The 23,697-nt window shown below is 48.1% G+C and overlaps 2 pseudogenes; both read left to right on the top strand.

Annotated features, from left to right (window-relative positions):
- The window catches only part of LOC131589891 (zinc finger protein 850-like), a 480,942-nt pseudogene that overhangs the window by 164,178 nt on the left and 293,067 nt on the right, over window positions 1-23,697 (top strand).
- Window positions 6,991-11,185, top strand: LOC131589771 (serine/threonine-protein kinase pim-1-like; annotated as a pseudogene).

Below are 23,697 nucleotides of genomic sequence, written 5' to 3'. Positions count from 1 at the left end.
TTCCTCTTGCTAAAAATTCACGGGTGGGATATACGTTGGCACGGAATTGAAGAGCTGTTATTAATTTCCTGTGGTGTATGGCCCTGTAGGATGTAAGCCAGGCATTACTGATGGAATCATTCTCAAAGTGTGTTATTCCTCGGCCCTGGGACACTAGCTGTTTCCACTTTTCAAATTCCTTTTTCCTCAAGTTGCACGGTTTGGGGTATTTAAGTTTTGTGGTCGGAGCTTCCCATTCAGATAGAATTTCACTTGTAGGTGCTTGTACTGCAACCGTTGGTTTGGTTGTCCAGATTGATGGAATCTTCGTTTTATCACCTCCAGCTTTAACCCACAGTTTTTTATGTCTGAGACCTGCACCTTCTCCCTTTAGGAGTTCTTTAAGAATTTCATCCTTTGATTGAGCCAGTCTGTACAGTCTCCTGGCCTGGATGCTGGGGATAAGATCCTCTAACCGAGAGATTCCTAAGCCCCCATCCCTTGTGCTTGAGTACAGCAAAGTGTCACAAGTGCAAGCTGGTAAATGAAGCCACTCTTTTACCTTCGTCCGTACCGCTTGATCAATGGATTTGAGGAGCACAAATGGTGTGTCTGTGTGGTCAGCGATGTAATATAATCCGGGGACGGTGTAAACTTTTAACAGATCTATTTTTTGCAGTGGTTTTAGGTGTGTTCTCCCTATCCTTTGCAGCCAGGTGTTGATTTTTGTTAACAGTTCAGCCTGGGCAATGCCAACCCAGGGGTCCGCTTGTAGCCCAAGGTATTTCTCTGATTCTCCTGGGGGTATCATATTGAGGGGTGTGTTATTCACAGTCCATGGGGGGCAATCATTAATGGTATAAGAGTCCTTAGTTGGCTTGATGTAAAAGCCGTGGCATTTCTCCCCCTGTGTCTTGAGACCGGTGATGTCACAAAATGTCTCAAGGATCTTGATGTTATGCATCATCCCCTCCCAGGAGTTGCTCTGTAACACTAAATCATCCGCAAAAGCCATAGCTGTTATGTTGGCACCCTCACATTTATATCCCTGCCCTTCCTTTTCTAATTTACACAGTAGAGGGTCCAGCGTGAGGTTAAAGAGCAGTGGGGACATAGGGTCCCCCTGTTTGACTCCCTTTAGTATATTAATAGGAGCTGATGTCTCATCCTTGGTCTTAATGCATGTAGAGGTGTTAATATACATGCTTTGGATGAGATTAATGATGTGCTCGTCCACTTTCCTCTGCCTTAGGCCCTCTATAATATGCTGGTGACTCACTGTATTAAAGGCTTTGGCAATGTCCACAAAAACAACTGCAATCTCGTTGTGCTCCCTCTTTGCGGTCTTCAGCAACAGTTGCAGGAGCTGGAGATTCTCGGAACATCCCGGTGCCCTTGTGAATCCTTTTTGACGAGGATTGATGGGGCAAGCCTTGCTCAGACGCGCTGTCAGGACTCTGGAGAATAGACTCAACACCGTTGAGCCGACGGTGATAGGCCTCCAGTTGTTGATGTCCTTCAGATGGTCTGGCCAGTCCGATTTTGGAAGCAGGACCGTGCGGCAGTTCTTCACTTGGTCAGGAACTGTTCCGGATATTAGCCAGAGATTAAAAATCTCTGTCAGTAATGAGAATTTTGGATCTGCTTTGCACAGATCCCCCAGGGTGATGTCATCTGGGCCTGGAGCCGATGTTTTGGCCATCTCTTTGATGTTCTTCTCAATCTCCTTGGCAGTTATCAATGGCAGGAACTTAGTGTTGTCAGTTGTTCCCTCTGCTTCAAAATCTCCAAAGCCTTTGAAATTGCTGGGTATTTCCCATCTTTCACAGAATGCTGAGCTGATCTTGTCAGCTGGAATTTGGCACTTTAACCCCTCCACATCATCAAGGATGATGTGGGCCAGTTTCCCTCTATCTGTGTAAAATAGTTTTTGGAATCTTAGATACTGTCCCTTTTTAATATCTCTCTTGCTCGTCCATTTTCTGCTTGTCTCTTCTTAGCCTGCGAGTGACCCTGTTTTGGTTTTCTGGTGTTCTTTTCCCGGCTGTGCATCCCTTTAAATACCTTCATGCAGTCTTTGGTTATTTCACTAATGGTGTGGGCTGGATTCTTATTTTTCTTTTTGAGAATTTCTTGGAAGGCTTCCTGGTACACAATGAAGGCGCCATCGCTGATCTTTGATGGGATAATCTCTTCCTTGTGCTTTTTCAACTGATTTATTGTGGTTTCTTTACGCTTTGATGGCTTTTGAATTTTTTCCTATGGCTGCTCTTCTGTTTTTCTGTTAGTTTGTAATCCAATTGAGGCTTGTTGTTTTAACATCAGACAGCGTCTCTTGTCACGGATTTGTTTTGAAGTTTTGGATGGGATGTGTTCAGCAATCAGTTTATTAATGTTTTTATTACCCTCATATTGTTTTATTAGTTGGATCAGTAGATTTTCCTCCTCTTCACTCCAGCATTTCTTGTGGGCTCCTCTTGCTGATGTTTCTTTTGGTCTCATGGCTTCTAGCCTCTCCTGGTGTCTGACTGCTGGATGTGCAATTCTTTTATGTTGTCCCAGTCCAATTTTAGTTTGAAAACTCATCTGGCATACATTGCAGGGCCATTTTCCTGGGGATGGTTCTTTTATTTTACCTTTGCATTTTGGATAGTGGCAGGCAATGCTGTGAAAATTTGTATTTTCCAAATCACATTTGCTGCATTTAAATTTGCATTCTCTAATTCCATGTGCTCTGAGTAAATGTTCAGTTAATTCAAGCATTTGATTCATTTTAATACCACAGCGCGGGCAGGGTGGATTCTTATCTGGAACTGATATGACAGGGCAGTCTTCTGATTCCCCATTGTTTGGTGGTTGAATAGTGCTTTCCTCTGGCTCTGATAAAACGGCTGCTTCTTCCTGGGTGGGTGGGGGTGTGGTAATCCTTTCCTGGCTCTTATCAATCCCGTTATCATCTAGAGATAAGCAAGTCATTGTATCATCACAGTGCACATCAGGGTATTCCTCCAACCCCTCCCGCCCCACACAATGGCCATTACATTCTTCGGCACAATGCATCGAGTTGTAGAACTCCAGTTTTAAACTTTTCCAAACCTCCCTTCCCAATTCTGAGGGTTTAAAATTTGGTTTTTATGGCGATTTTATATCCCAGTCATTAAAATTAGTTTGAGTCGCCGTGGACACACGGAGTAGCTTTAAAGCCTTTACCGTGGTGCCGTTTCAAATTAAAAGTAAGTCCAATTGAGGGAATATTGACTAACAGCACCCCCTCAAGCGCTGTCAGCTTTGCCCAACTTTACCGGCGGGCTCGGTTTCAGGCAGGGAGCTTTTAAGGAGCTTCTGCCGATAATTTTTCGACGCAAAATCGTGAAACTGCACTTTGGGTGGCGAGTCCAAAGGCAGGGAGGCAGTGAAAAACACAACCTCACTCACACTGGGGCAGAAATCAGCTAGTTACCCTTGCAGGTATCCAGCGGGACCACGAGGAGGTCTGATTTCCGCGGCTAAGCCCAGTTAGTAATGCATACTTACCTCTGTTAAGAGTCATAGTGACTCGACTCGAGTCGCCGGTAGAGGCGGCGAGCGGGCGGCCGCTTGCACAGGCCGGCATCGGGACGTCCCCACCCCGCGGGGAGCAGACACGGCACCAGCCAGCAAGCGGGACCTCGGGGCGGACAGCGGGGGAAAGGAAGCAGGCGGAACCGTGCGGTGGGACGCGGCTGGAAGCCGCCGCCCGCCGGCGTGACTCGACTCGAATCGCCGGCAGAGGCGGCGAGCGGGCGGCCGCTTGCACAGGCCGACTCTTCGGCGGTCCGCGGAGGTCTTTGGCCCCGGGCCCGCCTGCGGGGGCTCGCTGCCGAGACGTGCGGACCCGGCACGGAACCGCCCTCCCCCGCCGGCTCCCGCGGCGCCGCCTTCCGGGCTTTTCCCCGCCCGCCTGCTGGGCGATGGTTGGGGCCGCCGCCATCGCCCCCTCCCCGCCCACGCCCCAGGCGGCTCCCCAAGCGGCCGGCCGCTCGGCACGGCGACAACGCCTGCGGGGGCTGAGGAGCGGGCCGACGGGGCCACCAGCGGCTTGAGGCTCGGCCCCTTCCCTTTGCGAGGAAGCTTTCTCGCCGGCTCTCTCTCGGAGGCTTTCGCTCCGACGGCGGCTTCCTTCCCGCTCGGCCCCGGCCGGCCCCGCTGAAGCCTGCAGGCGGACGGCAGCCAGGCTGATCGAGCCAGCCGGGCAGAAACCGAGGCGGGAGCCGGGCCGCCATCTGCTCGGGCTGGACAATGCCGCTGCCCAGGCTGGGCTCCCGGTAGTCCACGGGTGCAAGCTCCCGGTGCTCCCCCGAGTCCCCAGTCCAGAGCAGGTTCGATTCGTTTCAGAAAAAGGGAAAGAAAACAGTCCAGGAAGACCTCTCTGCTCCGGCTGGCTGGAAAGCCAAGGCGATCTGTCTCTTGTTGTCTGTCTGTGCTGTAGTCAAAACTCCCGATGCGGGGGGGGGAGCAAGTACAGTCTCTGATAACAGACTCGGTGCTTCTTTTCCACTCACTTTTACTCTTAGATGAAATTTTAAGAATACAAAACCGGTGTCTGGGTTGGGTGGAAGAATGGGGATACACTTTAACATCATAATCAACCCAGGACAATCTTCTAAAAACCCTACCAAATTCCAGAAACATCCCACAAAATCTCCAAAAGTTTCCACACAATCTAAGAAAAATCTTACAAAATTACTCAAGTCTTCTCAAAATCCCACAAAATCTCAGAAAATTCCACAACATTCCAAAAAAATCCTACAAAACTCCAGAAAAATGCCACAAAATTATTTAAATTTTCTCAAAATGCCACAGAATTCCAGAAAAATTTCACAGAATTCTTTAAATGCCCAGGAAAATTTACTGAAAATCCCTGAAAATTCCAGAAAAATCCCACAGATTTAAAAAAAAATCCAGCAAAACTCTAGAAAAATCTTCTCAAAACCCTACCAAATTCCAGAAACATCCCACAAAATCTCCACAAATTTTCACACAATCGAAGAAAAACTCCTCAAAATTCTTCAAGTCTCTTCAAAATCTCACCAAATTCCAGAAAATTCCACAACATTAAAAAAAAAATCGCACAAAATTCCAGAAACATCCCTCAGAATTTTTTACATTTTCTCAAAAGCCCACAAAATTCCAGAAAAGCATCATGAAATTGCGAAAAAAATCCCTCAAAATTCCCTAAATCTTCTCAAAACCCCACCAAATTCAAGAAACATCCCACAAAATCTCCACGTTTCCACACAATCCAAGAAAAATCTTTCAAAACTACTCAAGTCTTCTCAAAATCCCACAAAATCTCAGAAAATTCCACAACATTCCAAAAAAATGCTACAAAATACCAGAAAAATGCCACAAAATTATTTAAATTTTCTCAAAATGCCACAGAATTCCAGAAAAATCTTACAAAATTCTAGACATGTCCAAGAAAATTTCCGCAAAATCCCACAAAATTCAGGAAACATTCCACATGATTCCATAAAAATCCCATAAAATTCCCACAAACATACCATAAAATTCCCTAAATCTTCTCAAAACCTTACCAAATTCCAGAAACATCCCACAAAATCTCCACAGATTTCTACAAAATCTAAGAAAAATCCCTCAATATTCATTAAGTGTCCTCCATATCCAAGAAAATTCCAGAAAAATCCCACAAAATTCCACAAACGTCTCACAAAATGCATTAAAACTTCTCAAAACCCTACCAAATTCCAAAAACATCCCACAAAATCTTTACAAATTTTTACACAATTTAAGAAAAATGCCTCAAAATTCTTCAAGTCTCCTCAATATCCCACAAAATTCCTCAAAAGTCCCAAAAAATCTTCACAAATTTCCACACAATCTAAGAAAAAACTTTCAAAATTACTCAAGTCTTCTCAAAATCCTACAAAATTCCAGAAAAATCCCACAAAAATCCACAAATATTTCAGAAACATCTAACAAAGTTCCAGAAACATCCAACAAAATAATTACAAATTTACACAAAATCTAGAAAAATCACTCAAAATTCTTCAAGTCTCCTCAAAATGCCACAAAATTCCAGAAAATTCTACAACATTCCAAAAATATCCCAGAAAATTCCAGAAACATCCCACAAAATTCCCTCAATCTTCCCAAAACCCTACAGAATTCCACAATAGTCCCACAAAATTCTTTAAATTTTCTCAAAATCCCACAAAATTCCCCAAAATCGTCTCCAAACCCCACCAAATTCCAGAAACACCCCACAAAATCTCCACAAAATTTCTCAAAATCTAAGAAAAAATTTTCAAAATTCATTGTCTCCTCAAAATCCCACAAAATTTCAAAACATTTCACAACATTCTAAAAATAATCCCACAAAATTGCAGAAAAATACCTCAAAATTCAAGAAAAATCCCACAAAATTATTTAAATTTCATCAAAACCCCACAGAATTCCAGCAAAATCACACAAAATTCAAAAAAATCCCACCAAGTTCCAGAAAATTCCCACCAAATTCCAGAAAAATCCCACAAAATTATTTAAATTTTCTCAAAAACCTTCCAAATTCCAGAAATATCCCACATAATCTGTTGCAATTTCCACAACATTAAAAAAAAAAATCCAGAAGCATCCAACAATATTCTCTCAATATCCCAAAAAAATCACGAAAAATCCCTCAAAATTGCCTAAATCTTCTCAAAACCCCACCAAATTCCAGAAATATCCCACACAATCTCTGCAAATTTCACTTAATCCACAAAAATCCCACAAAGTTCCACAAAAATCCCACAAAATTATTTAAATTTTCTCAAATCCCACAAAATTCCAGAAAAGTCCCACAAAATTATTTAATCTACATTTGCCTTGGCAGTTGTAGATCCAAGCTGCTCTTGCCCCTCTTCTGCTTGCCACTTGAATTTTAGTAATACAACTGCAATTGCCTCTTTCAATCAGTGCTACCCACTGTGCTTTTGTTACAGGGAACTCAGGATTTTTGTTTCCGGCATCATGATCAGTAGAGATCAAAATGCTCCCAACTCCCTGAGCACAAAGTCAAGGAGAATTAAAGCCACACAGGTCACATTTGCAGTGCTCAAACACAGCCCTGTTGCTGCTGCTGCTGCTGCTGAAATAGAATCAACTGACAGAGGCCATCACAGAAATTGCCTCTGCAGTGGCAAATAAAATGAAGAAATCCAGCAGGAGAAAGAAATACCAGAACTTCCCAACTCAATTCATTGTTTCTTCTGAGCAGCAGAAGAAAAAGGAACAGGGCACCTTTCAGGCAGTCCCACAAGCTCAGGGTTCTCATTTCATGGGGAATCTGAGATGCAATTGGCCTTTTTAAAAGGATAGAAGCAAAGGGAATGAATTGGGAATTATTAGGAAAAAATGTGCCTTCTTATATACAAAGTTTACCAAGTCATTCCCTGCATTTCTCCTTTTCACAGTCTTTCTCTCATCCACTGAGAGGTCCAGCTTATCATGTTCTGATGCTTATCATCAACTGATTGTGCTCTTGATTTCTACCAGTGCAAAAGATGTAGAATCATCTAAACTGAACACAGAAACAAACTCCCTCTGTCAGCCCATCTTCATGTTCCAGATCACTTTCAAGATGTCCATGGGGCTATTGGAATGATTAGCTCTCCACTTCTGGCTGCAGGCTCTGGAGATTCTTTCTCCACATTCAGCCAGGCATGTATTCCCCAACAATTCCTGGTACCTCATCATGTTTTCTTTGGCTAGAAGAGTAACAGTGAAAACCTTACCAATGGCACAACTGCACTGTCCACAAGGAAAAGAAAGAACAAGTTGTCAAGTTCTTCAAACATTTGTCCTGCTCTGCTGCAAGAGTTGTGCTGCAGTCACTGTGTGGGAAGCCAAGAGAAGCTGCAGGTGGGGGCACATCTTGTGACAGGAGCTGTGCCTTCTTCTCCAGGACAGGTTTTTGGAAAGAACAGAAAGGACTGTGGAGAAGATTCTGGGAAAATTGAAACCACTTCTTTATGAAATGAAAATAAAATGAAAAGAAACAACCAATATGTTTTTCCCTATTTATTTTTATGTTTCTCTTTTCCATCTTGCACTTTCTCCATCCCATTCATTCCAAATGGATCTCACCTCTAAGATCTGAGACTTGGCAAGTTTTAGACACTGTAAAATACCATGAGCTATACGCAGTTTGCCTTCCGCTGTTTTACTTGGAAAGCAATGCTGGAGACACAAGTGCAGTGCTTGGGTCAGGTACAAATTCTGCATTCAGGGAATGTGGTCAGATGGTGTCTGACCCTCAGCAGGGACGAGGCACAGCAGCAACCAAGGGCATTCCTGTGCCCCTGTGCAGGAGTCAAGACTCTGGCTCTTGGCTCAACACGGCAAAGTTCCCGTGTTTGGCCAGGCTCAGGGGCTGCCCGGGGAGCGCGGGGCTCGGGGCGGGGCCGAGCGGGCAACGGACAAACGGACACGGGGACAAACGGTCCCGGTGCTTCAGTTGCAGCGGCAGCAGCAGCGGCAGCGGCAGCAGCGGCGGCAGCAGCAGCAGCAGCAGCAGCGAAAGCATCAAATTTATTGCTTTTCTGTTTCTCCTCTCCCTTTCCCACAGTCCCACATTCCCTCCGGGTCTCCCTTTTCCTGCGTCCCCTTCTCTTCCAGGTTCCCTCTCCCTGTGCCCGCCCGGGCCATGCCCCCGGCCCGCCCCCGGCCCCGCCCACGGGCCCTTGCGGGGCTGCCCCGGCCCCGGCCCCGTCCGCGGCCGTCCCGCCGTGGTCTCGCCTCCGCCCGGCTCTGGCTGTGCTGGCGCTGGCGCTGCTGGGCGGGCATCATTGCCTGGGGCTGGGGCGGAATCGCTGCCCTTTGGCTCCGCCTGGCCCGATCCCGGCCCCGGCCCCGACGCAGGCTCCGGTCCAGACCCCGGCCCCGGCCCCAACCCCGGCCCCGGCCCTGCCCCCGGCCACGGCTCCTCCCGGGGCCCGCGGAGGACACAGGCGGCGCGGCCGCTGCCGCCGCCTCCGCTGCGGCTTCCCCGGCCCGAGCTCCGCCGCTCAGCAGCGCGGCCGCTGGCCCCGAGCCGCCGCTGCCGCGTTCCAATGAGGGAACGCCTGCGGATGCCCGGCCCGGGGAGGTCGGGGAGCGCTCGGGGGCCGTTCCTGGCCCCGGGCCGAGCGCTGATGGCCGCGACTCGCCGCCAGGGAAGGCGCAGGAGGCCCTGCAGCAGCGCTACAAGCTGGGCCCGCTGCTGGGGCGCGGCGGCTTCGGCAGCGTCTTCGCGGCCACGCGACTCTTGGACGGTGCCCCGGTGAGCGGTGGGCAGAGGAGGAGGAGGAGGAGGAGGAGGGGGCGGAGGAGATGGCCGGGGCGCGGCGGGGCGGGCAGCGAGCTCAACCCTCTGCTGCTCCTTGCTCACAGGTGGCCATCAAATGTGTGCTGCGGGATCGCGTCCGGCTCTGGGGCGAGCTGGTGAGTGAGCGGGGCCAGCGGCAGAAGCCGGGGCGTGCCGGGCAGGGATGAGCCGGGGCCCGGCAGGGTGGGAGCCGCCGAGAGCCCTGCGGGGAGAGCGGGTGTGGGGTGAGCGAGGTGTGCAGAGCATCCCGGGCTGGCTGAGGGGTCCCAGAGCCCTGGCATGGCCTCAGCCCCACTGACAGCACCGTGCTCCTCCCGCAGCCCGACGGCACCCGTGCTCCCCTGGAGATCGTGCTGCTGGACAGGGTGTCCTCTGGCTGTGCTGCAGTCATTCAGCTGCTGGAGTGGCTTGAGCTCCCCGACAGCTTCGTGTTAGTGTTGGAGCGTCCAGAGCGGTGCCAGGACCTCTCGCATTTGCTGGCGGAGCGGAGGTTCCTGCCGGAGGAGGAGGCGCGGGGGCTGTTTAGGCAGCTGCTGGAGGCCGTGCAGCACTGCACCAGCTGCGGGGTCCTGCACAGGGACATAAAACCGGAGAACATCCTGCTCGACCTGGCCACAGGGCAGCTGAAATTGATCGACTTTGGCTGTGGCGCCTTCCTGCAAGACACAGCCTACACCCAGTTTGCAGGTGAGCCCTGGCAGGGGATGCTCCTGGCCATCTCATGGCCCAGCCTGGGTGTGGCACCAGGGATTCCCCGTGTTGCTGCCAGGATGGGATTAATGCTTGAGCCAAATTGATTTGAATGGGGGTGTGAGGGGGGCCAGCTCCCAGCCCTGCCAACAGCCTTCAGCACCCACTGTGCCCTGGTCTGGGGCTGGGACAGCCAGCCTGACAAAAACCCCCATGGGGGTAGCAGAGGGCAGGGGTCTGACCCCATGCTCCAGAGTGTTTGGTGCGTCAGCAAGGAAGGGCTTGAACTCCTCTGCTCCCCACGTTTGCCTTGGCTTATTAACAATTTTTTGGAGGCCATGCAGGCAGGGAGGAGAGTGTGTTTTTCTCTACCATGGGGTGGGTTTTTATTTGCTTATCATGGTTGGGCCTCCCCAGTGCTTCTGCTGCCCTCTTCCAGCAGCAGTAGCTTCTTTTCCAGCCCTGGGTTTGTAGCCAAGTCCCAGGTGCTGGCGAGAGGGCAGTGGGTCACCCCGTGTGCCGCTGGGGCAGCCCAGGGATGCTGGGGCGAGGCTCTGGGAGCAGCAGCATCTCCCTGATGAGCTCCATCTGTGTTCCACAGGAACCCTGTCCTACAGCCCACCTGAGTGGATCCACCAGCAACGCTACCATGGCCAGGCAGCAACAATCTGGTCCCTGGGCCTCCTGCTATACCAGCTGGTCATAGGGAAGCACCCATTCATGAGGGGCCAGCAGATGATCTGGGGACGGATCTTGTTCCCACGACGGCTCTCCCAAGGTGAATCCTCATCTCTGGGCACAGGAGGAACACCGGGCTTGGGAGACAGCAGCGGGCTCATGAGCATCCTGCTCTGGCAGCTGCTGAGGAGGTGGCACATGTCCTGCTCTCCTGCAAACAGTGAATCCATGGGGAAGTTTAGGCCCAGCTCTGGGCACACCCAGCATGGCCTGGGCACTGGAAGGGGGCGGCAACTTCTCCAACTGACTGCTGATTCCTGGTTTCTCTCTTCAGAATGCCAAGATATTATTAAGAGGTGTTTGTCCATGCAACCCTTGGACAGGCCATCCTTAGAAGACGTTTTCCGCCATCCTTGGATGCAGGGTGTTCATCTGCCCTAGGAGATGGGAGAGATCCACATGCACAGTTGGATCCAGGGGCCTGGCAGGTAACAGCTCCACACATTTCTTGGCAATCGGGGGCAAAGCAAACCAGGCTGTTTTTGTCCTGCCTGTAGCTCTGAGCAGGGCTCATCAGAAGGGAACACACAGCTCTTGGGCTGGAGCTGAGCTGGACACCTGGTGTGGCAAGCACTGGTGGCCACCATTCCCCCTGGTTTTGCTTGTCTGGATCACTGATGGCTGGGACCCTGGACAGAGCACTGACAGCCTGGTCTGGCCCGTAGGCAAGGAGAAGGAGCCCCTGGAGAAGCTGTTACCAGGTGGGGCTGCTGCTGGAGACATCAAGGGCAACCTCAGGGATGGCAATCTCTTCCTCCATCTGGCCAGCTGAAGATGATGGATTTCAATTCTGGCATGTCTTCTTCAAAGACTCGCTCCACGCCCAATTTGCAGGTGAGTCCACAGCCAGGGGATGCTCCCAGATCTGGGCATGGCACAGCCTGGCCAGCACCAAAGGTTCCCCCCTTGGCTGGGCTGGATGCAACCAATTCTTCAGTTGGCTGCCAAGCTGCTTTTTGTCTCTGGGCAGCTGCTGAGGGGCTGGATCTGCCGTGGCTGGCTGCAGGCTGGGCACATGTCCTGCCCTCCTGCTCTGCTCCCAGAGGCAGCAGTGATGGGCAGCTTTGGGCCCGGCTCTGAGCACGGCCAGCATGGCCTGGGTACCGCGGGTGGCTGGGACAAGGGGACAGGAGCCTGCAGCTGACAGGCGGTTTCTGGTTTCTCTCCTTGCAGCCGGGCTCTGTGGATGCTGAGGCTGCTCTGGGCTCTGCCAGGGCTCTGCTGGGCTCAGCCCCAGGCACAGCTGGGCTCACTCTGCCCTCACATTGCTCTGACAGCTTTGCATCACACGAGCCCGTTCCCAGCACACCGCCTGAGCTTTCTGCTTTTGCAGGTGAGTGAGACTCTCCTGCAGGCCAAGAGATTGCTGTTAGGGACACACATCCAATTGGCAAGAAGCCAAACTCTCCACAGTCCCAGCTGAATGCCTGCATCTGCACAGGATGTTTTCTATGTCCCACTCTTCCTTTCTTTTTGGCTGGAATTGTGCAATTGCACTCTTTTCCTCCTCTAGAAATGCCACTGCTGGTTCCTGAGGCAGTGCAGTCTGGAGCTGATGAATGAAGAATCGCCCTTCTGCACTTCCAAACCAGCACAAAAAGCTGTAAGTGTGACTTTGCATCTTTAAGAAACCCCTGAATGTTTGAAAGGGAATGCGCAGCTCATTCACAGGGTGAGAAGGAAGGGCATCTTCTAAAGGATTTGGGGTTTGATAGAGTTTAGATTCCCAGTGCTGCTTGGAGCTGGCAAGGCGCAAAGCAGTTTCTTCTTGCTTCACTCCAATTTCACCACAATTTAAAAGAACAATATTGGAATCAAACCCCAAAATCTTTTTCTAAAACGTTCCTGAGGCCGGTAAGATGCATCATGCCATCAGCATGTTTATAAAGTACATAACTGAGTTTTATGTTTCAAAAGACCAATTACACCTTAATTCAAAGTTATAGAAGATTTTTCACTGCACACTTTTTATCTTTCACATTTTATAGAAGATTTTATCTTTTATTTTCCACATTTTTCCCCTTAAAACAGAAATCATGCTATGAAAAAGAGGTGTCCTTTGCTCTTGGTTCCCATGTGGAGCAGCTCCCTTCCCGCTGGCTGAGCTGCTCAGGCAGAGCCCGGCAGCTCCTGGCCCTGCAGGGCTGAGGCTTTTCCCCGTTGCTGGGCACAGACTGATGGAGCAGCACTGCTGAACACGGGAACACGCAGAGGGAGCAGAGCAGCTGCCTTTGCCCACCTGAAGCTCCAAGGCCAAACTCTGAGCAGGCACGGCTGGAAGAGACTCGCAGGCTCCCTGTTGGCTCTGCTGCCCCACTTGTGCCTGGCCCAGCTCTGCGTGAGGCAGAGGAAGAACAAGGGGCAGTTCCCTCCCAGCCCCAGCCCAGGGACCCCTCCAGCCCCGGGCCTTTGGGCACTGTCAGCACCCACTGCTCCAGCCACGGCTTCTGCTGGCACTGACAGCAACAACCAAACTGGGGCTGGTCCCGAGGGAGCAGCAGCAGTGCCTGGATCTGATCCCTCAGTCTGGGGCAGTGCTGGAAAAATGATCGCAGCAGCACCAGCACCAGCACCAGCACCAGCACCAGCAGCAGCAGCACCAAGAGTTTCAGCAGCAGCAACAGCAGCAGCACCAGCACCAGCAGTACCAGCACCAGCAGTACCAGCACCAGAAGCACCAGCAGCACCAGCACCAGCAGTGCCAGCAGTGCCAGCAGCACCAGCAGCAGCAGCGGCAGCACCAGCAGCACTACTACCACCAGCAGTACCAGCGGCAGCAGCAGCACCAGCACCAGCAGCAGTACCAGCAGCAGCAGCAGCAGTACCAGCATCACCGCCAACATCAACAGCACCAGCACCAGCAGCACCAGCAGTGCCAGCAGCACCAGCACCACCAGCAGCAGCACCAGCAGTTTCAGCAGCAGCACCACCAGCAACACCCGCATCACCAGCAGCAGCAGCACCACCACCACCAGCAGCACCACCAGCAGTAGCAGGAGTACCAGCAGCCGCAACAACAGCAGCAACCAGAGCACCAGCACCAGCCCCACCAGCACCATCAGTTTCAGCAGCAGCAACAGCAGCAGCAACAGTGGCAGCAGCACCAGCAATGCCACCAGCACCAGCATCACCACCAGCACCACCAGCACCAGCAGTGCCAGCAGCACCAGCACCAGCAGTGCCAGCACCACCAGCAGCAGCAGCAGTTTCAGCACTACCACCACCACCACTAGCAAGAGCAGCAGCAGCAGCAGTACCAGCATCACCACCAGCATCAGCAGCACCAGCACCAGCAGCACCAACAGCATCAGCAGTGCCAGCAGCACCAGCAGCAGTACCAGCAGCCACAACAACAGCAGCAGCACCACCAGCAGTTTCAGCAGCAGCAACAGCAGCAGCAACAGTGGCAGCAGCACCAGCAGCACCAGCAGCACCAGCAGCAGCACCAGCAGCACCAGCACCAGCATCACCAGCATCACCAGCACCAGCAGCACCAACAGCAGCAGTACCAGCACCTGGAGCAGCACCAGCAGCACCAGGAGCAGCACCAGCAGCACGACCAGCAGCAACACCAGCAGCACCAGCAGTGCTGCCACCACCAGGAGTGCCAGCAGTATCACAAGCAGCACCAGCAGCACCAACAGCAGCACCACCAGCACCAGCAGCACCAGCAGCACCAGCACCAGCAGTGCCAGCAGCAGCAGCAGCAATACCAGCATCACCACCAGCATCAGCAGCACCAGCACCAGCAGCACCAGCAGTACCAGCACCAGCAGCAGCAGCACCAGCAGTTTCAGCAGCAGCAACAGCAGCAGCAACAGTGGCAGCAGCACCAGCAGTGCCAGCAGCACCAGCAGCAGCAGCAGCAGCTCCAGCACCACCAGCAGCAGCACCAGCACCAGCATTGCAAGCAGCACCTGCACCAGTACCAGCAGCAACAGTAGCAACAGCACCAGCATCACCAGCAGCACCAGCATCACCTGCACCAGCACCAGCACCACTGGCAGCAGCACCAGCACCAGCAGCACCAGCAACACCAGCACCACCGGCAGTACCAAGAGCAGCACATGGAGCTGACTTTCAGTGCAGCCTCTGCCATGCTTCCCTCCCTGTGCAGTGGTGGCACAGCAGCCTGAGGCACCTGGGAGCCCTCAGTGCCAACAGGGACTTGAGATGGCAGCCCTGGGCTCCTGCACCTTGCGCCAGGAACAGAGCTGGAGACTCCCTCTCCATGTGGAGCTTCCAGATGGAAAAGGCTGCTGTGACCAGGCAGCTCCAAGGGCACAGAAAGGAGGGGCTCGACCCCTTGATCTGTGCCAGTCCCACAGTCCTGGGCAGCAGCCACCGAGCCCTGGGGGAACACAGGGCACAGCAAGAGGGACAAAACCAATCAAGGTCAGAGACTGGGAAGAGCCAGACCTGGGAGCAGGAACAGCTGCTTCATTGAACTCCTGGAGAAAGCTCTTGGCTGCTTCAAAGCCCTGAAAGGTGTGAAGGACAGAGAAGTGGCCTCACCAAACAATGCTCCTGTTTTCACACCTCCCCTCTCTGTGTCCCAGAAGGAATTGGATGAACTCTGTTCTTCTCTCTGAGTCGTCTCATTCAGCGTGAGCAGCTCAGCACCAGGAGCTGAAGGAGCTGAAGCCTTAGGCCACAAGAGCTGAGCAAGAGGGGGCTTTTGGACCAAAGTAATGCTGCTAAGTAATGGAGCTAGCTGAATGCAGCAGATAGAATCCTGCAATTATAGAATCCATTCTGCTGGAAAACACCTCTGAGCTCATCCAGTCCAGCCAGTCACCCAGCAGTGTCAAGCCCATCACTAAACCTCGTCCCTGAAGTGCCAAGGTCTGAACAACAGGCCCTGAGTGAGGCCTGAACAACAGGCCCTGAGCCTAAGGTGACCTCTGGATGAACCTTCCAACCAAAGGTTATCTGTCTATCTGCTCATTACTGAAATATGCATGGTCATTAGCACTGTGATAGATGTATCCACTCATCAATGAAGCATGGATTGACCTTTCTGTGTTTAGAAGCCAGACAAGGCCATGAAATCCGACATCTGGCCTTGTTTGGGGTGTATGGTCAGAGTCAACTCCCTTGGTTCCTCCTTGAGGCCTGGCCAGGCTTTGCTAGGGACTCAAGAGGAGGATGAAAGCAGATGTTCCCACACCAGAAGTGCTGTCAGTTTGTTTATCCAGCACTATCAAAGCTGGGCCCTCTCTCACAGCGGGGGTTGAGGCTCACCTGTGGCTGGAGGCACCTGCAGGATTTCCCAGTGTCCAGGAGTGGCTCTCCAGTCCTTGGCTGTGACAGCTTCCCCAGCTGATGGGTGGATCTGGGGATGGCAAAGTCTGAGGGCAACTGGATCTTTGTTAATCCCTGCAGGCAATCTTTGGCAGTGATGATTGGGTGCATTGCTGAGCTGCTCCTTTTGTGATCCTTTGCTGCTTGGAGCTGCAGTAAGTGACACTGATTCCTTCAGGTGGTGTTTGTGCCTTTGGTGCTGACCCTGCCCACTGGTGAAACAAAATTGGCAAAGTCTGGCCAGATCCCAACAAAATACCACTTTTTAAATGTAAATGTAAGGAATCAGTTTCATCTGAAATTCCCAGAAGGGAAGCCCTCCCCAGAGTTCACTAGCTCTGGAGTGGGGCTGAGGTCGCAGCACCGTGCGAGCAGTGGGGCAGTCGGTTAAAAGAGCCTGAACCGCAGGATGTCTTAAAATGCATCCAAACATTGCATATGGAAAAAGGAAAAGAACTTGTGGGTTTGGGAAGAGGAGGATAGATTTTGTTAACAGCACCAATGGAAAGAACAGTTGTTTTTGGAATGCTCCCACACGAAGGTATAGAAAAGGGTTTTAGTCTTGAGCTCAGGCTTGTTTGTCCAAGTAAAATAATAACAATAACAATAAAAATAACAACACAATAATCTATATTTATATATATAACTAAAAATCAATAATGTGAAATACTGTTGACAGTACTGATTTGTGAGTTTGGCTGCTCACTGTAACACTAAATACCCTACAAAAAAGAACTGGCAAAGACCCAAATGTCAATGGTAAACTTTGTGAATTGTATAGAAAGAAGAAAGGAAAAAGGGATGAAATTGGCTGTTTTTATAGGGTTTGGTGATACTATGATGCGGAATGCTTTGTCTGTTCCTGTGAAAAACACAGGGATTAAGACTGCTGGGTTTTTCATGTCCCAGACTATCTACAAGCTGCAGGATTGGTTGAACAGGTGAAGGAGTTGTTAAAAGAGCAGTTGATAAAATGAGGAGATGGGAACCTGTCCTGGTGGAGAACCCATCTCCCAGATGTGTTCCATGCCCTTAACAATGGGCCCACTGGGGAAATGGAAACCCCTGGGTGTGCAGGGCTGCACCCAATTTGCAAACACAACCATGGACAGTGAGACTTGGACTGCCTGGGAAATTGTTCTGGGTGTGATGGCCCCTGACAGGGCCACCCCAGAGGCTGCAGGGCTGGACCTTCATGCACTGGAATTCATTAGGAAAAAGCAGAAACAAATGAAAGTTAACAATACAAGAATAGGAATTCAGATTCCTCCAGGATGCTTTGGTTTGGTAACTGCTCACTTGAGCTTGGCCTTGCAAAGTGTTGATGTCATGGGAGGAGGAATTGATGCAGATTATCAAGGAGAAATTAAAGAAATTCTGTTAAAAAGGAATGAACAAGATTGGATGATTCAACCCCATGACAGGTTATCACAAATATTGATATTGCAGTTTAAAAACGATTGTGAAAGAAGGAGATCCACCTCCAGTCAGCACTGTTTGTGGAGATAAAACGTTTGGATGCACCAGTCCTAATAATTGGTCCAGAGTGTGGGTCCAGAGGCCAAATGGCCCTCCAGAGGCAGCTGAAGGAACAGCTCTGGGGAAAGACAACACTCTTTGAATCCTGAAACCTGAGCATGAAGCATGGGAATATATCCCTGCAGCCACGTGTTCTCTGCCACAACAAGTCAATATTGTTTTACAGATGCTGCCGGACCAAATCTCCCTGTTTGCCCCAACGACCCCTTTGGAAAATGCCCTGATCCACGGGGCTCCATGTGAAGGCTGATGTGACACTGAGGGACTTCCACACCAATTCCAGCCAGGAGCCTGGGTGCCCGTCAGGGACTGGGACCTGGCACTTCTCCAGCCAAAGGGGAGAGGATCCCAATTTCCAGCTCCTGGCTGGAATTGGTGTGGAAGTCCCTCAGTGTCACATCAGCCTTCACATGGAGCCCCGTGGATCAGAGCATTGTCCAAAGGGGTCGTTGGGGCAAACGGGGAGATTTAATCTGGCAGCATCTGTAAAACAATATCCCATAACATCAGCTTGTTGTGTCAGAGAACACTTGGCTGCAGGGACATACTCCCATTGTTCCTGGCCAGGTTTCAGGATTCAAAGTGTTGTCTTTCCCCAGAGCTGTTCCTTCAGCTGCCTCTGGAGGGTCATTTGGCCTCTGGACCCACACTCTGGCTCCATTATTAGGTCTGCTGGATCCAAACTTTTTATCTCCATGAACAGAGGTGATTTGCGGTGGATGTCCTTCTTTCACAATTGTTTTTAAAACTGAAATATTAATAACTGTACTACCCTGCCATGGGGTTGGAAAACAAAATCTTGTTCATTATTGTTTAACAGACTTACTTCAATTTCTCCTTGATAATCTGCATCAATTCCTCCTCCCGTGACATCAACATTTTGCAAGGCCAAGCTCAAGTGAGCAGTTATCAAACCAAAGCGTCCTGGAGGAATCTGAATTCCTATTCTTGTATTGTTAACTTTCATTTGCTTCTGCTTTTTCCTAATTCCAGTGCATGAAGGGCCAGCCCTGCAGCTTCTGGGGTGGCCCTGTCAGGGGCCATCACACCCAGAACAATTTCCCAGGCAGTCCAAGTCTCACTGTCCATGGTTGTGTTTGCAAATTGGGTGCAGCCCTGCACACCCAGGGGTTTCCATTTCCCCAGTGGGCCCATTGCTAAGGGCATGGAACACATCTGGGAGATGGGTTCTCCACCAGGACAGGTTCCCATCTCCTCATTTTATCAACTGCTCTCTTCTAACAACTCCTTCACCTGTTCAACCAATCCTGCAGCTTGTAGATAGTCTGGTACATGAAAAACCCAGCAGTCTTAATCCCTATGTTTTTCACAGGAACCGACAAAGCATTCCACATCACAGCATCACCAAACCCTATAGAAACAGACAATTTCATCCCTTCCTCCTTTATTCTTTGTATAAAAGTTGCAGTTTACCACTGACATTTGGGTCTTAGCCAGTCCTTTTTTGTAGGGTGTTTAGTGTTACAGTGAGCAGCCAAACTCACAAATCAGTACTGTCAACAGTATTTCACATTATCAATTTTTAATTATGTATATAAATATATATTATTGCGTTATATTTTTATCATTATCATCATTATCATCATTATCATCATTATCATCATTATCATCATTGTTCTTGTTGTTGTTGTTTCACTTGCACAAACAAATCTGAGCTCAAGACTATAACCTTCTTTTGTCACTCCACATGGGAGTGTTTTAAAAACAATTGTCCTTCTGTTGGTACTTTTTCCTATTTGCTGTTAACAAAATCCATCCTCGTCTTCCCAAACCCATAAGTTCTTTTCCTTTTTCCACATGCAATTTTTGGATTCATTTTAAGGCTGATTTACTAAAATATGGATATAATCTGGTATCAATATCCAACTGAGACAGACAAAGACTCTTTAACTGTTTTAGGGTTAAAAAGTGTATGTTTATTCGCAGCGATGGGCTGATGTGTCAGGTCACCCCTTAATACACACGGCCCCGAGCACAGGTGAATACAGGCTTTTTATTGACAGAAGTATTGAATACAAATACATATTCATGACCCAGTTCCCACCAACTTTTCACTTCCTGTGCTACTTCGGAAAAAAAGCAATTAAGCATGGGTAGTTTGATCCTTGAAATGGATCGGTGGTCTTTTTATGAGGAGGGGTCACAGAAGGTAGGAAGGGATATGGCTCTTCCTCGTTCTGACCTTTCTACCTTTTCAATGCAAAGTGACAAATGGACCCTTGGCTGGGCTCCTTGTTTCATATCTTCAAGGAGTTTCTGATTTGCTACTGTCTTATGTTCTTGAAGTGCTTTACCAGATACTTTATTTCTCATTATAAGCCCAACTGAACAAGCATAAAGTTGACAATTAGTTATTAGCCAATGATTAACCTCTATTTTAGCAAGGCCTCTCTATCTACCTTTAATTTTAGCAAGGCCCATCTATTGATTTTAATTAGAGTTAGCAAGGCTTATTCTTAATTAAGGCCTCAGCTTCTCTATAATCTTAAATTCTTCCAAGTTTGTGTCTCACCATGCCCCTCTGCTTTTTGTGTGTTTTGTTGTAAAAAGGCAGAATTGGCAGGATTCAGTTCTGAGGCCGATTCTGCAGCTGCTGCCTTGTGGGGCTGGTGCTGTCCCTATGCAGGCCCAGGTATTTCTCCTGCAGCTTCCTCTGTGGGGGCTATAAGAAAAATTTTGGGGAAAGTATTTTATTATCTTTCCTTGGTTAATTTGTTAGTCACCTCCCTCCGCCTAAGATGGACTTGATGCGAAAAATTGGGACAGGGAGCAATTGGTTACTAAAACAAAAAATGTGATTGGCTTTAGGCAGTGGCATTGCTTGCCACTGAACTGGATCATGTTTAAAAGGAAAATCACTGGAACAAAAGGAAGGAAAATGGTACAACAACAATTGACATGGACAGCCCTCCCACAGGGATATCCAGCGTCACTGGTTTTGTTTGGGCAAGCTTTGCAGAAAATATTAAGAGAGTTTACTCCAGCCTCAGGAGTTAGGTTGTTGCAGGATGTGGATGATTTGCTTTTGTCAGGGGGACAAAAGGTGGTTGAAGAGACTACTGTAAAGCTGCTTAATTTTCTTGCTAAAAAAAGACTTAGAGTGTCTGAAAAGAAGGCCAGTTGGTAGGAAAAGAAATAATAATAAAAAGGTCATATATAGAGCTGTCCTGGGGTGACTTTATGATCCTGGTATCCCCAGTCGTCTGGTTTATGTTCTATATTAAGTTGTGCACCTTTAAGACTGGCTCTGAGAGCGAAGGGGGCGGAAGAAGAAGTGCGCAATTTGTGTTGAAAGAAAACATCACTCCCGCACATCCCGCTCCTGGACTGTGGTGTCTGCAGCACGGACACACTGCAGGACAGAGCTTCTCTCTGGCTTTTAGTTAGTTTTAGCTCGCTGAGGCAGAGGAGTTCCCTGGACCTTTGTTTTTTCCCTGTTTACCTGGATCTGTGCAAACCTGCTCTGGACTGAACACCCAGCCAAACCCCGGGAGCTCACGCCTGTGACCCAGCGGGGCCTGGGCCTCGGCACTTTCCAGCGCCGAAAGGACTGAGAAGAACCTGAGCGAGCCGAGCTACACCACATGAAAAGGACTTTTCTTCCTGGATTTGCCATCCCATTCAACAGCGAGAGGTTTTATTATTTAATATTATTCAATTTCTGTTAAATAAACAGCTTTTTCCACTTCTCTCCAAGGAAATTTTTTTCCTTTCCTGAACCAGTTGGGGGGGAGGGGTCATTTCCCTGGGGAAACCCCCATTTGGAGTATTCCTCCCTAAATTTGCCTTAAAGTAGGACAAAAGCCCAACAAAACTCCACAAAAATCCCATAAAATTCCTTAAATCTTCTCAAATCGCTATGAAATTCCAGAAACACCCCACAAAATCTCTTCCCATTTCCACAAAATTCCTGAAAAACCCCACAAAATTCTTGAAAAACACCACAAAATTTTAGAAAAATCACACAAAATTTCCTAAATCTTCTCAAAACGCTACCAAATTCCAGAAACATCCCACAAGATCTTTACAAATTTCCACAAAATCTCAGAAACATCCCACAAAATCTCCTACAATTTCCTTGACATTCCAAAAATATCCCACCAAATTCCAGAAACATCCCACAAAATCTCAAAAAATTCCCACAAAATGTAAGAAAAATCCCTCAAATTCTTCAGGTCTCCTCAAAATCCAGTGAAATCCCACAGAAATCCCTCAAAATTCTAGAAACATCCTACAAAATGTCCTCAATATCCCACAAAATTCCACAAAAATTCCACAGAATTCCAGAAAAATCCCACAACATTCCAGAAATGTCCCACAAAATTCCCTAAATTGTCTCCAAAGCCCACCAAATTCCAGGTACATCCAACAAAATCTCCTCTAATTTCCAGAAAATCTTAGAAAAATCCCTCAAAATTCTTCAAGTCTCCCCAAAATCCCACAAAATGCCAAAACACTCCTCAACATTCCAAAAAAATCCCACAAAATTCAAGAAATGTCCCACAAAATTCAAGAAAAATCTCTCAAAATTCAAAAAAATCTCAAAAAATGATTTAAATTTTATCAAAATCGCAGAGAATTTCAGCAAAACTGCACGAAATTGCAGAAAAATTAAAAAAAAATCCCTAAATCTTCTCAAACCCCTAAAAAATCCCAAAAACATCCCACAAAATCTCTTCCAATTTCTACAAAATTTACGAAACTCCCTGAAAATTCCAGAAACATCTCATAAAATTTTTCACATTTTCTCAAAATCCCACAAAATTCTTGAAATGCCCAAGAAAATTTACTCAAATTTCCGCAAAATTCCTTAAATCTTATCAAAACCCTACCAAGTTCCAGAAACATCCCACAAAATATCTTCCAATTTCCACAAAATTTAAGAAAAATCCCAGAAAATTCCAGAAATATCCCATAAAATTTTTCACATTTTATCAAAATCACACAAAATTCCAGAAAAATCCCACTAATTTCAAGAAATATCCCACAAAATTATTTAAATTTTCTCAAAATCCCATAAAATTCCAGAAATATCCCACAAAATTTCTGAAAAATCCCACATAATTCCCTAAAACTTCTCAAAACCCTACCAAATTTCAGAAACATCCCACAAAATCTCCTCCAATTTCCTACAAAATTCCAGAAAAATCCCAGAAGATTCCACAAACATCCCACAAAAATCCAGGCACATCCACCAAAATTCCAAGACATTTTCTCAAAATCCCACACAATTCCAGAAAAATCCCACAAAATTCAAGAAAATCCCACAAAATTCCCTAAATCTTCTCAAAACCCTACCAAATTCCAGAAACAACCCACAAAATCTCCACAAATTTCTGAAAAAATTCCTGAAAAATTTCACAAGATTACAGAAAAATCCCAAAAGATTCAAGAAAAATCCACGAAATTCCAGAAACATCCCTCAAAATTCTTTAACATTTACTCAAACTCCCACAAAATTCCAGAAAATTCCAGAAAAATCCCACAAAAATCCTTAAAACTTCCCAAAATCCTAGCAAATTTCAGAAACATGCCACAAGATCTTTACAAATTTACACAAATTCTAAGAAAAATCCCTCAAAATTCTTCAAGTCTCTTCAAAATCCCACAAAATTAAAAAAAAAAATCCCACCAAATTATGGAAACATCCCACAAAATGTCCTCAATATTTCACAAAATTCAAGAAAAATAAAAAAAAATTCCAGAAAAATCCAACAAAATTCCCTAAATCTCCTCAAAACCCTACCGAATTCCAGAAACATCCCTCAAAATCTCCACAAATTTCCACAAAATCTCAGAAAAATCCCTCAAAATTCTTAAGTCTTCTCAAAATCCCATAAAATTCCAAAAACATCCCACAAAATTTAAGAAAAATCCCAGAAATTCCAGAAAAATCCCACCAAATTCCCTACATCTTCTCAAAACCCCACCAAATAACATCCCACAAAATCTCCACAAATTTCCACAAAATCTAGAAAAAAATCCCACATCATTCAAGGAAAATGCCACAAAATTTCAGAAAAATCCCACCAAATTCCAGAAACATCCCACAAAATCTCCTCCAACAAAACTCCTGAAAA

The sequence above is a fragment of the Poecile atricapillus genome, chromosome 30, assembly GCF_030490865.1.
Source record: "Poecile atricapillus isolate bPoeAtr1 chromosome 30, bPoeAtr1.hap1, whole genome shotgun sequence".
Lineage (NCBI taxonomy): Eukaryota > Metazoa > Chordata > Aves > Passeriformes > Paridae > Poecile > Poecile atricapillus.
This window is presented reverse-complemented; position numbering and strand designations above follow the sequence as displayed.